Below are 15,893 nucleotides of genomic sequence, written 5' to 3' on the forward strand. Positions count from 1 at the left end.
GTTCCGGTATGCCCTCATCCGCTGTCAAAGGAGGGCCGTTGTTGCCCTTAGTCACAGTCCTAATGGAGGACATCCTGGCTGCAGCAAATATAGGAGGAAAACCTTAATTGGAGGAGCCCTTATCTATGTATGAAAGGACCCTTAGACACAGCAAGGAAAGTGGATCTAAAACTATAGAAAGAGTTATTGTATTACAACAAGATGCTTGGACATGATTTGGTCCTAGGACTGTTTACTTGGTTGGTGAATCAAAGTGCTGACAGCAAAGTCAAGTATAGCAAATAGCGTTGTAACAAGATTATGTCTGGGTATGTATAAAGGGTTCATGAGATCTGTTGGAAGAATCTCTTGCTACAACTAGCTGCTTTGCTAGGCTGCAAGCCATAGCAAGCAGCTAAGGTTGTTCCATGACAGAGCTATAGTATTGCCATATGCAGCATGTAGGTGACAGCAAGACAATGGTGCAACTGATGATGAAGTGCAGCATAGCAGTCATTGAGTACAGATCAGTGATGGTGCAGCATTGAGTGCAGATCAGCGATGAGTACAACATTAAGTGCAGATCTGTGATAAGAGCAGCTCAATGATTGGAGCAGCGTAGTGACAGGAGCAGCAACCTGAAATGCATAGTATGGTCATTAGGTCCAACACTGTGATGGTAAGTGCAGCATGGTGCAACACAGTGAGGTGCAACAAGAGGACGAGATGTAGCACTATGATAGGTGAAGAAGTCACCTTAGAGAGTTAGTTGAAGCAACATGTCTTCCCCTGATCTCATGTTGATATAGAAAGTCAAAGTGTTGACTTCTGTTGTAAATGTACTATCTCTCTCTCTCTCTCTCCTGAACTATTGAAGAACATAGAAGAAGAAATTATCAAGGGTTTCCCCACATTGGGGTTTGTCCCTGGCTAGCGCCACATCTTGTGTCCCCTTGTCTTGGCTTGTCTTCTGCATTTTGTGTTTATGTTCTATTTGCAGTTTACTTTAATGTCGATGTGATTGGTAATCTGGAAAAGATATTGAGCTAACTATGAAAATTGAAATAAATTGCTCTAAGCATAGAACATACCTAAAATTAACATGGTATTAGAGCTGAGGTGAAGACAATGCCCAAGCAAGAGTGAAAGAGCAATCACCGAAGACAGTTGGGGAAGGACAAAAGGATCAGTGGATTCCTCATCCCTCTTCAAATTCACCAAGGGTGAAGCTGAAGCAGAGAATATTATCATAATGGCACAACGGAAGTTTCTGATGGCCTACCTAAAGATCACTTCATTGAGAAGTCTGGATCTAAGGGTGGAAGGAAAGGCATGCCTTGGTTGCAATAAGTTCGGCCATTATGCGAAGGAGTGTTTGAATGGCAGAGACACATCTCTTGATGAAGATAACAATCATTCCAGGGACATCTTCAATGATCAAAGGAATGACAGGTAATGCAGGTCATTAAGGAAATGGCCGACTCTTCAAAGAAAGCAATGAACCCCAGGTATGAAGAATCAAATGTTGTTTTTGATAAGTTAAAGAAGCGTTATATTGTATTGGCCCTCTCCTTCAGATTCTTTGGGAATTTGGCTTATTGATTGTAGTGCTTCAAGGCACTTCATCGGATAGAAGGGTGATGTCTCTCTAATTTGGTAGAGATGGAAACATTCGTGAGATAATACTTGGAGCCGATGCCACCTATTCCGGAAAGGGTGTTACCCCTCAATTGAATGAGGGTAACTCGATTCATCTACATAATCTCTTTTATGTACCTGATCGCAAGAAGAACCTGGTGTCCATTTCGGCAATGAAAGTAAAAGGTTTCAAGGTGGCATTCATCGATGGAAAGGTACGTGTTTGAAAATAGAATTTTCAAAGATGCTTTTACTCATGGGTTCAGGATTGGCAATTTGTACAAAGTTGCAGGATGGTCCATTGGGGACCATGTTAGTTGACACATCTCATCTATAGCACCTGAGGTCTATTATGGGGCCCTACCCGATGTGAGTTAGATAGTAACAGGGATGCCTGAATTCTAGAAGAGCATGAAGGTACATGTCTGAAATGTATCAAAGGAAAATATTACAAGGGGACCATTCCCCTGATGTAGCAGGTCCATAGGTTTGGAACAACCCGAGGGGTTTGAGATTCATGATCAGGAATCTCATGTATACAGGTGGAAGAAAGCCCTTTATGGCTTGATGCAAAACACCCCGAGCGTAGTATGAGAGGATTGATAGCTGTTTGATGAAGCTGAGACTCACTAGGAGTGAAACCGATCCACATCATTACCCGAAGGTTGTGGATGATAGATCTCTCATATCGGCACCTTATGAGGACAACCTATTTCTGACAGGTGCAGACCCTCTCATTTGCAGAAGTAAGAGGGAGTTGGATTCCAGATGTGGAATGATAAACTGCAAGCCTGTGACTACCTCGAGGATCTTAACCTTCAGAAGTTATATGGTAGTGATGTCGGACCAGATTTGGGAAATGCTTCTGAGTTTCATAAACTCATTCGCGTTGATGTTCTTGGTGAACTTCCATCTGGACATATGTTTTGCAGTTAGCATGGTGAGCTCATATTTGGTTGAGCCTCATTGGATTGGTGCCAAGAATCTTCTGAGATATCTTCAGGGCACAATCTCTCATGGATTGAGAAACACTGCCGGAAAGATGAAACTGCATGATTATTCGAATGTTGACTGGGTAGGTAGTGTGGAGGAACACTAGAGCACTTCTCAATGCTAGTTCTCTTTGGATTCTGCTTTGATATCATGGATGAGTAGGTAGCATAATTCGGTTGTTATAAGCACCGCTGAGACCGAATACATAGCTAAGACTATGATCTCGTATGAAGCTGCCTGGTTGAGGAAGCTCTTCAATGAGCTTTTTGTACATATGATGAATAACACTGTGATTCTTTGTGATAACCAGTGGGGATTTGATTATTGAGAAATCTAGTATTCGATGATTGCTCCAGCAGATAGACATCAGATACTACCTTATCTGGGATATGGTAAGTTGATGAGTGAGGAAGCTCCATCACATTGAGATTGATGTATAGGTTACATACACTTTGTCAAAGCCCCGTGGAAAGATCAAATCTGTGATTTTCCCAAACGACTTGGAGTCGTTGAGAGACCCTTGTAAAAGGGTCCTGCATGTTGCATACATTGATACCCCGTGGCGACTGTGTAACAGGATGATTAGTTCTCCTGTAGGCCAGGATGATTAGTTCTCCATGGCATCCATTGGACATGATGATTCATTCTCCTGTGGACAGGATGATTAGTTCTCTTATCGAGGCATCCTACCCATGTAGTCTGGGACTCATGGGAAGTACCTCTCATCTGATCAATGAGCACGGAAATGAGGATAGGGACCATAGTAGTACTATCGATGGACGCATCGTTGTATCGACCGTACTCCCTATGCTAGGATGACCTCCATTGATCTGGGATCAGTATGAGCGGTTTGAGACACTCTCTTGTGATATTGATCAGGGATCAATAAAACTGACTTCGAGTCAGTAAGAGTGATGTGACTCACTCTCTTTAGATAAAACTGACTTCGGGTCGGTAGAGAATGGTATGAGACATTCTCGATCAATTCTTCTTCTTCATGGTTTAGCAGAGCAGAGCAGAGCAAAGTAAAGCAGAGCTTAGCAAAGCAGAGCAATGCAGGGTGCTGATGGCAGAGATATTATAGTCGGACATATGGATCAGCGGATGGAGTTCTCCCTAGATGAGAGGGAGTGTTAAAATTGGCAACTAGGGCCAAACTCCATGTGGATCATCTTATTAATGGAAGCCAATATTTTGGATCCCTCTCATCGAGAGGTGTAGGATTGATCTAAATATCATTTGATTCCGATAAGTATTCATGGAGATATGAATTTATTTGTGTTATGGGACAATTCGTCAAGGTCGGCCAGCAACCAAATAACCCCCTCTTGTGCTCTACGTTTTAGTATAAATAGAAGAGGATTTTAAGTCATTTGATACAATCACTCTTGTGACCTCTCTTTATCCTATTTTTGGGTTTGATGAAGATGAGATTTAGAGAGAGTGCCCTAGGATATATGCTGGCCTAATGATGCCCTAATCAAATGTAAAAGGAAGAATCCTCACGAAGCCCTAATGCCCTAACGAAGATCAAATCACAGCCATGGAAGGAGATACTCTAGAACGTTGTCAAGAAGGTGAAGGATGATCCCATTACACTTCAAGGAGAGACCTATATGCTAAGCAACCTAACGCTGTCCTGAAGGGGTCATATCCGCAGAGAAAGAAGACTCCTAGGCCGTAGTCAATGAGGGTTTCATTGGCACCAAAAGGAGGCATGTATTCGCTGTAAAAAGGAAGGCTTGACAAGCTCTAACCGCAGTCCAATCAAGTGTCACAATTTGGTGCCTTAAACGCAGTCAAGGGAGAGATGCACACATAGTCAAGGAAGAGAGTTATATGCTGTCCAAGGAAGGGATTTAATCCGCAGTTTTAACGCAGTCAAGAGGCACTATTACGTATCCCAATCGAGGAGCCCTAATCTGCAGTTTGATGAGGCTCCTATCTACCCTAACAATAGTCCAAGAAGGAGGTTCAAGCCACACTAACAAAGTTCCTAGTAGGTGTCAAATTGTCCATTAAATCGCTATCCAAACAGAAGTTTAAGATGCATTCCGGTATGCCCTCATCCGCTGTCAAAGGAGGGCCAGTGTTGCCCTTAGTCACAGTCCTAATGGAGGACATCCTGGCTACAACAAATATAGGAGGAAAACCTTAATTGAAGGAGACCTTATCTATGTATGAAAGGACCCTTAGACACAGCAAGGAAAGTGGATCTAAAACTGTAGCAAGAGTTATTGTATTACAACAAGATGCTTGGACATGATTTGTTCCTAGGACTGTTTACTTGGTTGGTGAATCAAAGTGCTGACAGCAAAGTCAAGTATAGCAAACAACTTTGTAAGAAGATTATGTCTGGATATGTATAAATGGTTCATGAGATCTATTGGAAGAATCTCTTGCTACAACTAGCTGCTTTGCTAGGCTGCAAGCCATAGCAAGCAGCTAAGGCTGTTCCATGACAGAGCTACAGTATTGCCATATGCAGCATGTAGGTGACAACAAGACAATAGTGCAACTGATGATGAAGTGCAGCATAGCAGTCATTGAGTACAGATCAGTGATGGTGCAGCATTGAGTGCAGATCAGCGATGAGTACAACATTAGGTGTAGATCCGTGATAAGAGCAGCTCAATGATTGGAGCAGCACAGTGACAGGAGCAACAACATGAAATGCATAGTATGGTCATTAGGTCCAGCACTGTGATGATAAGTGCAACATGGTGCAGCACGGTGAGGTGCAGCAAGTGGACGAGATGCAACACTATGATAGGTGAAGAAGTCACCTTAGAGAGTCAGTTGAAGCAGCATGTCTTCAACTGATCTCATGTAGATATAGAAAGTCAAAGTGTTGACTTCTGTTGTAAATGTACTATCTCTCTTTCTCTCTCTCTGTTGAACTATTGAAGAACATAGAAGAAGAATTGATCAAGGGTTTCCCCACATTGGGGTTTGAACTTGGCTAGCGCCACATCTTGTCTCCTCTTGTCTTGGCTTGTCTTTTACGATTTATGTTTATGTTCTATTTGCAGTTTACTTTAACGCTGATGTGATTGCTAATCTGGAAAAGATATTGAGCTAACTATGAAAATTGAAATAAATTGCTCTAAGCATAGAACATACCTAAAATTAACATAAAAGCATGCAACAAAAACAAAAAATACGTAAGAATATTGAATCCATTACTTTATATCCATTCTAAAACCTTATCCACATGAACTTGTTATGATTCTTCTCTTGTGCCACTCCACTTAGTAATTTGACTTCTACCATTAATGTTGGTGGAGAGGAAATAACCTATTTTTGATCCTTCTCTTTGAGGGTTAAGGTCCATAAACCTCATATACATAAGAATATTGAATCCATTACTTTATATCCATTCTAAAACCTTATCCACATGCACTTGTTATGATTCTTCTATTGTGCCACTCCACTTAGTAATTTGACTTCTACCATTAGTGTTGTTGGAGAGGAAATAACCTATTTTTGATCCTTCTCTTTGAGGGTTAAGGTACATAACCCTCATATCGTGAGGGTGCAATGTCCTTCCCCTCCATGATTGTGCTGGTTTGAGGTCGAGGGGCCACATTTATTAGGGTTAAGATCCATAACACTCTTGCAATGAGGGTGCATGGTCCTTCCCCCTTGTGTGGCAGAGTGACCACATTTATTGGGGTTAAGTTCCATAACCATCATATAATGAGGGTGCATGGTCCTTCCCCCTTGTGTGATTGTTCGGGTTTGAGGCAATGTGACCACATTTATTTCCTCTCACCCATGACATTTTTCAAGCAAACAAATCAATTATTCACAATGAACTTGGTTGTAAGTAAATTAAATATTAAATAAGGCCAATTAAGAATTTCACAATATTAGTTTATGATGTTTCATTATAGACATTTTTGTATGGTGACATTTTCAGTCCCTCCCTCTAGCCAGGGACTATAATTTTTGCGTAGTAGTCAAAATCCATTGAATGTATATTAATTTGCTCAGTTTCATCATATTTATTCCAAGTCTCATTAAATTTTAATATTTATTTTATTTATTTAGAAAAAATCAATTTATTTTTATATTTTTGAAATTTGAAATATGCCTTTTCCATGGGTTCATTCTTACATGATTTGAATTAGATCTCCCGACTTGACTCGGATCTCTCGACTTTGTGATCTATTTATATTTAATTGTTAATGTTGTTTTGGGGTAGCATCGGATATGCTCTAGCCATGAAGAGATCTCTGTGATTTATTTATATTTAATTGTTAGTGTTGGTTTGGTGTAGCATCGGATGTGCTTTAGCCATGAAAATTGGTGGAGAGGTTAAAGCACATGAGATCTCCAAGACCCAGAAATGGTTTGGACAAATTGTACCCAGTTTGGGAGATATTAAAATAATTAATATTTTTAATGGAGTTTTTAAGTCTAAACTTAGGAAAAATAAAATATTAATGGGTATTAATATAAAACTGGGTTAGAAGGTTCCAAAAGTCATGGATCAAGCCAAATCTAGTCGGATAAGATTAGAGATTTAATCTCGGCCATTGAAGGACCAACGAGAAAAGTATAAGAAGAAGCTTGAGGGTCAGTTGGAGAACACACCAGGGTGGTCAGTGATTCATTTTGCTAGAGTGGGGTTGCTAAGCAAAGTTGAATTAGTGATCAACAACAAAGGGCAGTGAGTACGAGGCAGAGAGGCAGAGAAAATACTAGGAGACTAGCACAGTAGTAGAAAGAGCGAGAATAACAGCTAGTCCAAGCTACGCAGAGCCCAATAGAGGCAGCATATAGCCCAGAGAGACTGCGTCATCCATGCAGAGGGCAAAGGGAGTGACGCAAAGGCTCCCAGAGGTTGCGCAATGCCTCAGAGGGCTGACACAGAGGATCCTAGGGCTGATGCAGGTTAGTGGGAGGCTGATGCAGTGGCCAGAAGGTCCAACGTTGAGCTTCAGTTGTGCCAAAGAGGGTTTTGTGGGACAAGTTTTCTGAATACCTGTTTCCAGATATAGAGGTATTGTTGTTGTGTATTTTTCTTTGTCCGGTGAGTTGGTTAGGCACCCAGTTGTACTCAGATAGACTGCATAATAATATGACCCTCTGGATAGCTGCATCGGTTTTCCCACATTTGGTTTTTCCAGGGACATTGTTCCAAAAATAATGGTGTCACTTGTGTGCTTGTTTTCTTTCAGTTGATGATCTGTATATGTTGTGACTGTATTGTGTTTATTTCAATGTTTAATGTATTAAATAACTTGTTCGATTTTAAACAAGTAGAAGAAATAAACCAACAGAATACAGATTAATTTTCTAACAGATAGACTTAGAAAATTCAACATGCTATTGGAGTGTGGTTGCAGATCACAAGAGAGCTGAAGGCACCAACTGAAGCAGAGCAATTGCAGTAGAAACAACTATCTCAAGTGACAGAAGTTGTTCCTTGCAGAAAGCGACAGAAGAAGGGTTGACGCAGGGGGATTGCATCATCAATTTGGGCTAGAGAGAGGCAGCGTAGAGGCTGAGGAGGGCAGAACAGGCTAGTGGGTTGACGCAGTTGGCTGAGGGAGCTGTTTCGCCGGTGCCAACATTGCACAGAGCCAAGAGGCTTAATCCTTCAATTGATGGGGCATAGGAGGTCGTGGGTAGTTTGCGGAGTGAAGATGGTGGGGTACTGTTGTCAGAACAGTACCTAACAGGGCAGGATCAAGGTGGAGGGAGTTGCTGCTGAGGCGGATTGAATCCAAATCAGTGTTGCAGTTGCACAGGTGATCGGAGTGGAGCAACTTGATGTTGGCAGAAGGATTTCGAGGAGGGAAATCAAGATTAAGAGAAGTCCAGAAGAGAACTTCCAGACGAGAAGTAGAGAGACTCAGAGGAGAGTCGAAAGAAGAGCAGCGAGATGCCCGTGAATGGGCTGAGAGATCAAGATAGGCTGGACGGAGCGTCAAACTTTGTGGTTTGGAAGGCCAAGATCTTGTCCATTCTAGATAGACATCGCATCAAGGGCTTTGCCTTGAGAACAATGGCTATCCCAGTTGACCTGGTAGCAAATGATAGGTACGAGGAGGCAATGGCTAAGGCAAAGTGCATCATCCTTGATGGTGTCTCAAGCATCATGTGGTACCACATATTGCCGAGAGGGAAACAACAAAGGAGATGTGGGACACTTTGAAGACATTGTACCAGCATACTTCCGTGCAGAGGAAAATGCTCCCAGAGAATCAGCTAAGGGCATAACAGATGTAGAAGGGAGGGCAGATAGATGTCTTCCTCGGTCGGTTGAAGGAGATCCATGACCAGCTAACTTCTATAGGGGCCACCCTGGATGAGGAATTGATGGTGAAGACCGCACTTAACGCAACTTCTGAGGATTGGGAGGTACTTTTTCAGAGCATACTGGGCAGGACGAGTCTTCTAGATTGGGAAGAACTGTGAGCGGCTCTTTGTCAAGAAGAGATTAGACGGCTGACCACGATGGGGAGTAGCGGCAAAGGGGTCAGGATCAAGAAGGAGGAGGAAGAGGATGCAGCTCTAGCATCTATGGGAAAGTAAGAGAAGAGGAAGAAGAAGGACCTCTCCAAGGTCAAGTGCTTCCATTGTGGGGAACTGGGTCATTTTGTGAACCAGTGTCTGAGGAAAAAGAACAAGGGAGAGTCTTCTAAGTCTAAGGCAGCGCCAACAAGGACGGAGAAAGAAGTCGAGGAGGATGACAATTGTGCCATGAGTGCTCATGTGGCACTTGAGAAGAAGTGAGGAGACATCGAGTTGTAGTTAGGAGGACTACAGGTGATAAGGAGAAGGATCCTTGAGGTACCCAACCTCTTGGATTATACCTTGCTATGGGAGCTTCAAAGAGAGTGTAGCAGGACTGTCGGATGTCAATAAAGATGGATGTGGATGAAGCAGCAGAGAGTGCTACAGTGTAGGAGAACTCGGGCAGTGCCAGGCTAGCATGTTGTAACAGTGCGAGAGGCATGGAGAGTGTTGCACCAATGTAGGATAGCACAGAGAGGTGTGCAACGGTGCGAGATGCAAGGAGTTTTTGCGGCAGCGCAGAGGTCAGTAGAGGGAGCACTTGATAGCGGCGGAGGGAGCTTCAACATCGAGAGTGTTCTTAGCGTGATAACGATGTCAGAAGTTGGGTGGATCAGTTACTTACTTCTTAGTAACTGAGTTGCTGTGCAGTAGAAGTATGCAGTAGCACGTGCAACATGATGAGAAGGGGATGCAGTGCAAATGCAGTGTTTGGAGGATGGACCAATAGCAAAATGGATGTAGAGGGAGTTGTCGTACAGATGCAGTGTTTGGAGGATGGACCAGCAACAGAACGGATTCAGAGGGAGCTGTCGTACAGATGCAGTAGTGGAAGTGGCAGAGCCATGTGTAGCAGTACAGGATGCAGCAATACAAAGGATGTTGGGCAGAGAGACCTAGCATCAGCACAGGTATTGGTGCCGGATAATCAGTGTGATGCTTAGTGTGGAGTATTACTAGAGCACAGTCCTCGCTAAGAGTGAGTGTTGATTTGGGGTAGCATCGGATGTGCTCTAGCCATGAAAATTGGTGGAGAGGCTAAAGCACATGAGATCTCAAGACCCAGAAATGGTTGGGACAGATTGTACCTAATTTGGGAGATATTAAAATAATTAATATTTTTAATGGAGTTAATGGGTATTAATATAAAATTGGGTTAGAAGGTTACAAAAGTCATGGATCAAGCCAAATCTAATCTTAGAATTGATTAGAGATTTAATTTCGGTCATTGAAGGACCAACGAGAAAAGTATAAGAAGAGGCTTGAGGGTTAGTTGGAGAACACACCTGAGTGATCAGTCATTCATTTTGCTAGAGCGGGGTTGCTAAGCAAAGTTGAATCAGTGATCAACAACAAGGGGCAGTGAGTACGAAGCAGAGAGGCAAAGATAGTACTGGGAGACCAACACAGAAGCGGGAAGAGCAAGAACAACAACTAGTCCAGGCTACGCAGAGCCCAGTTGAGGCAGCGTAGAGCCCAGAGAGACTGTGTCATCCACGCAGAGGGCAGAGGGAGTGACGCAGAGGCTCCCAGAAGCTGCGCAGTGCCTTAGAGGGCTGACGCAGGTCAGCAGGAGGTTGATATAGTAGCCAGAAGGGCCAGCGCTGAGCTTCAGTTGTGCCGGAGAGGGTTTCGTGGGACAAGTTTTTTGAATACCTATTTTTGGATATAGAGGTATTGCTGCCGTGTATTTTTCTCTGTCGGGTGAGATGGTTAGGCACCCAGTTGTACTCAGATAGACTGCATAATAATATGACCCTCTGAATAGCTGCACCGATTTTCCCACATTGGGTTTTTCCGGGGACATTGGTCCAAAAATAACAGTGTCACTTGTGTGCTTGTTTTCTTTCAGTTGATGATCTGTAGATGTTGTGACTGTATTGTGTTTATTTCAGTGTTTAATGTATTAAATAACTTGTTCGATTTTAAAGAAGTAGAAGAAATAAACCAGTAGAATACAGATTAATTTTCTAATGGATAGACTTAGAAAATTCAACAGTTAGGAATCATTAATCATTAAAAAATTGATTTTTGTATTGGTCAATATGTAGGCTTATTAAATAATTATGAGGTTGTAGAGCTCCATGCAATTAATGCTTTGCAATTCCTTGTATTCCATGTTGTTGGTGAGGCGTTGCAGTCTTATTCAAATTGCAAAGTTTGCTACAACTGATGCTTTATAGTTCATTGCAATGGATGGGGTGGGTGTGTCAATCCTGTAACAATTTGTGATACTTGGTAGCACATGGATGACATTCCTCCACCACCTCATAGGTAGACCATCAATTGACTTGTGAGTAAGTTCCAGTGTCATCCCAGGTGTCTAAGGCATATTCAAAGCCATAAGCAGAGGAAAAGGCACGAGAGTCAACATTCCTCCTCATTCCACCTTTCTTGGTGGAAGCATCCATTACAGTTCCCTAATTTCCCAACATTTGGTTTAATCTAGGTATATGATTTGGCTTGCACTGAGACATGCACATCTACAACAATAGCTTTGGTGACTACATATGCTCAGGGTGAGGGAACAACCTCCAACTTCTACAAGAAGAAGCATAATTGAAGATTCAACTGAAAAAAATGAGAGTGCTATTTTTAATGTGGTGATTATTGTTGAAGAAACAATCGAGCTAAGTTTTCTTCTTTGCAATTGCAATTGCATTGACTGTCCGAAAGAAACTGAGAAGAGTTATACCTCCTAATAGAGATTCACAGGCCCCAGACTAGGACTCATGTTAACGACAAACAAGGGAGGGAAGGTGCAAGATGTGAAGAGGGGAAGGAGGCTTTAGAACAAGAGGAACGAAAGGGGGAGGACTAGAGGTTACCACAACATGGATAAGGTGGTTATGGATACTACTTGCCAGAACTATTCATGCATGCCACGACGTAGATTGAGGTGAGCACATTGAACTGCCACATCAATTATGTATCATCCCTGCCCCCCAACTAGACAACACTTCTAACCCAGAAACTAAAATTCCCCAAAAATTCCTACAAAAGCACATAATTAACGGTTTTAGATATTAAACCCTGGCTCACTGCTAGAGCCCTTGTAACTCTATGCAAACCCCACAGTAATTTTGTCACTTGGGTATTAACCATATCATTGAATCCATTAAAAACATGTATAATTAATGAGTAATTAACACAATGCTTTAGCGCCTGGGTATTAACCATAACATTCAATCCATTAAAAACATGTATAATTAACGAGTAATTATAACAATGCTTTAGCCATTAACATTCACATAGTAATTAGGGTTTATGCAATAATTTAGTCATACGCAACAAAGTATATTTAACTCATAAAACCCTATTTAGTAAAACCCTATAAGCACATTACCAATTACCAATCCACACTCCACCAACTAGGGTTTATGCACAAGAAAATTAGGGTTTAAATACAACATATTAGGTTCATGCGCAATGGAACACATATACATAAATACCAAACCCTCACTAGGGTTTCCAACAAGAAAACATGCAATTATAAGCATGGCACATAAATATAATAAATTGTATAGTAGAAACGTATTTACAATTGAAATCCAATTGGTTGTGGGCTCTCCATGTTCTAGCCAACCATAGATTGTGTGGTTCATAAATCTCAACCACGGGTCACCCTCGCACCGAGGCTGCAACTCCACGTGCAACGGTGAACACCTAATAACAAACACATATCCTCGGATGAACTATTAACTTAGCAGACACTGCCCCAACCACATGCTTCCACTCTCGTGAACCTGTGCCTAAGTGGCACACCCCTTCTTTGTGCCCTGCCAGTCTTTGGTGCTGCCCACCTCTTCAAGGTGCCTTACAGTGAGCCAGAGATGGTCTCAACTCTAGGCTTACACGAGATCGTGCTACTCTCTAGGCACCTTTCCAGCCATAAACCAAAATAGCTTCTAGCTGGTGTCAGTTTCCAAGCATAGGGCTCACTAGCTGGTCGCACAAAAACCTAGTTCACCAGAATGATGGATAATGGATGTTTGAATGAATGCCGGAATGAATGAACGTGTTCCAGAATTGCCCTCTTAGATAAACATACAACTTGAAATATGCATGGCCCCACTCTGCCATATGACACCCCTTGAGACCACGTGGGCCCCACGTGTCCATTTTCACCAACCATAGCTGTAAAATAGAATGCCACCTAGCACCAATATTATTGGAGGAAAATATTAAATTCATTATTTAGTGGGCATTGTTTAGATATTGTGCATACTGTGTTTTAATATGAATTAGCAGTTTTGAAACATGTAATTTTATTCAGGAGCAGTCAACTTATGTTCCATTACCATCTATGAATCTGTCCCTATGAAAAAAATGGCTCCTTTTTGTTGTTGATTTACCATTAAGTGCCCACTTGGACTTCAATGATAAGTTGATCTAAGGTAGCAAGACTGGCAGCAGACAGAAGGTTATTGAGCATAATTAATTTAGCTTATGTAATTCTGGTAAAACTTGTTTGCTTTAATGATTATGTAGTTATGCTGGCAGCCAGGCACTTATCTGGTTAATATTTCAATGAATCCGTCCCTATGTAACATATGGCTAACAGTTGTCAAGTTGGTCTAGGATTTACCCTTCCGATCCTGCTGCAAGGCAGTGTTTTCATTTCAAAGCACTGCTGCTACTGCTGCTTTAGATATTGTAAAGAATGAGGATGGCAGCTGCTCCAGCTTTGCTTTCAAACCTCTTGCCAGTTCCAACCTTAGTTCAGACATGCAATCTTTGGGAAACCTGGTAATCATCATGCAACTCTTTGCCTCTGGCTTTTCGGAAACACAATTTGTTAACGCCATAGTAAGATTTTTGTTTTTGAACAAGATTGTATTTGATGTTTTTTTTTGCTTTCCATGCCTCTGTAAAATTCAGTCTTGATTAGACTAGAATAGAAAAGAAACAGAAAGATGTAATGGATGATGGGCTAGATTGAAAAGTAGGGATCAAGCTAGAAAAGGGAAATCCAATTTGAGCTATACTTACAGAATTAGAAATGTATTTCTATTTGGATTTGTCACCCAATTCAAACAATTTCAATTTATAGGGGATTGTTTCAGCTGCACACACTAATAGACTTATATGGGGCTACAATGAGCATGCTGATCTTGAGCTTACTGGAATCCTCTCTCTATAGTTTTATAATTGATTGATTTTTCCATTTTAGCTCTCTCTAGATTTTATTTCAAGTTAGTAACATTGGAAGTTGGAAAAGTAACAGTTTTATGGGTCTTATCTTGAAGTCAACTTTTGTTTACAACCACCACCAGTCTCTAAAGGGGTCCAGGATGATGCTCAGATGTGGACTTCCCCAATCTTTAGCAAGACAAAAGAGCCTGTGGTAGATTCTTCATCTGAACCACTAGCTTCGGGCTGTTCCTTCACAGGAAGCTTCTTTTGAGGAGCAGCAACAAAGGCAGCTTTCAGAGTTTAACCAAACTGCAATAGTTCCTCCTACTGGAATTGAAAGGCCTTCTGATGATGGGCGCAAATATGGGCAAAAGCATGTTAAAGGTAGTGAATATCCTCGGAGTTACTACAAGTGCACACACTCTAGTTGTCCAACCAAAAAGAAGATTGAATGTTCTCTGGATGGACATGTAACGGAGATTGTGTACAAGGCTGTTCATAACCATAATAAAGAGGGACAAAGTACCGAAGGCCGTGGTTCTCTTGTCAAAGTTGAAAGTGGGTTCTCTTGGGAAAACACTAAATTAGGGCTAATGAAAGTTAATGATGCTTCAAGTTATTCCCAACAAGGAAAGAGTGAAGGTCTTGAAAGGTCCTTATCAGCTTTTGTTGTTACAGATCTCTCAGATCCATCATCTACTCCACCGCGAAGGCAAAACTCTAATCACCTGGAGTCACTAGGTACACTGGAGCAATCATCAATTTCTGCAAGTGAAGACGATGATGGAAGGACACAGGTGGACAAGTTCTCTGGTGATGAAGATCTTGATGAAGAAGAATCTGATTCAAACCACAGGTTACTTCTATTAGAATTCATATTTATTTGTTATTTGATCATTTTTGCAGATGTAACTAATTACTTGCTCTAATATGTGTCAAATGCTTCTCTGAAAATTGACAGAGAGAAAGAAACCAATACGATGGACATCATAGGGTTAACTAGAACTATTCAGGAGCCTTCTTGTTGTACAAGCAACCAGTGATATCGATATCCTTGATGATGGGTATCGCTGGCGCAAGTATATGGACAGAAAGTAGTAAAAGTCAATCCCAACCCAAGGTATCCTAAATTATTCTTTTCTTCATACTGTGTTTTCTTTGTACTTGATGGTCAACGTCTGTAATTTCCTTGAAATTTTAAATTGTCATGTGTATTTAAAAGTATTTAATAACAGTCAGATGAATTCTGGTAAAGTTTATGCGTTTTGTTTTTTCTAGTACATGTCCTGTAAGTTTATGCTGCCATTTGGTATTTAAGAATGTTGCAATGTTTGGAACATGGAGTTTGTAGATTGTTAACATATCATAACAGTAGAAAGTAAGTCAAATTAAGTCCTGTCAAAGTGTATATGTCTGATACAGAACTGTCTGACGTGATAATTCTAGCATAATTTCAGCAGAATACTTGGAAAAGAGGATAAGGACAGAGACAGAAAACTGCAAAGTATAAGCTTAACATAAGTCAAGCTTTAGAAAGTAAAAAAGATGCTATGTTCCTGTGTAGCATAGATACTAGATAGGAGAGTTGGAAGATATTTGTGGTTGAAAGTTTGCAAGAT

At 41.4% G+C, this 15,893-nt stretch overlaps 1 pseudogene; it reads left to right on the plus strand.

The window, feature by feature from the left end:
• The window catches only part of LOC149201609 (WRKY transcription factor WRKY24-like), a 45,563-nt pseudogene extending 30,041 nt beyond the window's left edge, over nucleotides 1-15,522 (plus strand).
• The last annotated feature ends 371 nt before the right edge of the window (nucleotides 15,523-15,893 follow it).

Source organism: Pinus tabuliformis, chromosome 2_1 (assembly GCF_031772625.1).
Source record: "Pinus tabuliformis cultivar Carrire ecotype Pingquan chromosome 2_1, CPIR1, whole genome shotgun sequence".
Classification (NCBI taxonomy): domain Eukaryota; kingdom Viridiplantae; phylum Streptophyta; class Pinopsida; order Pinales; family Pinaceae; genus Pinus; species Pinus tabuliformis.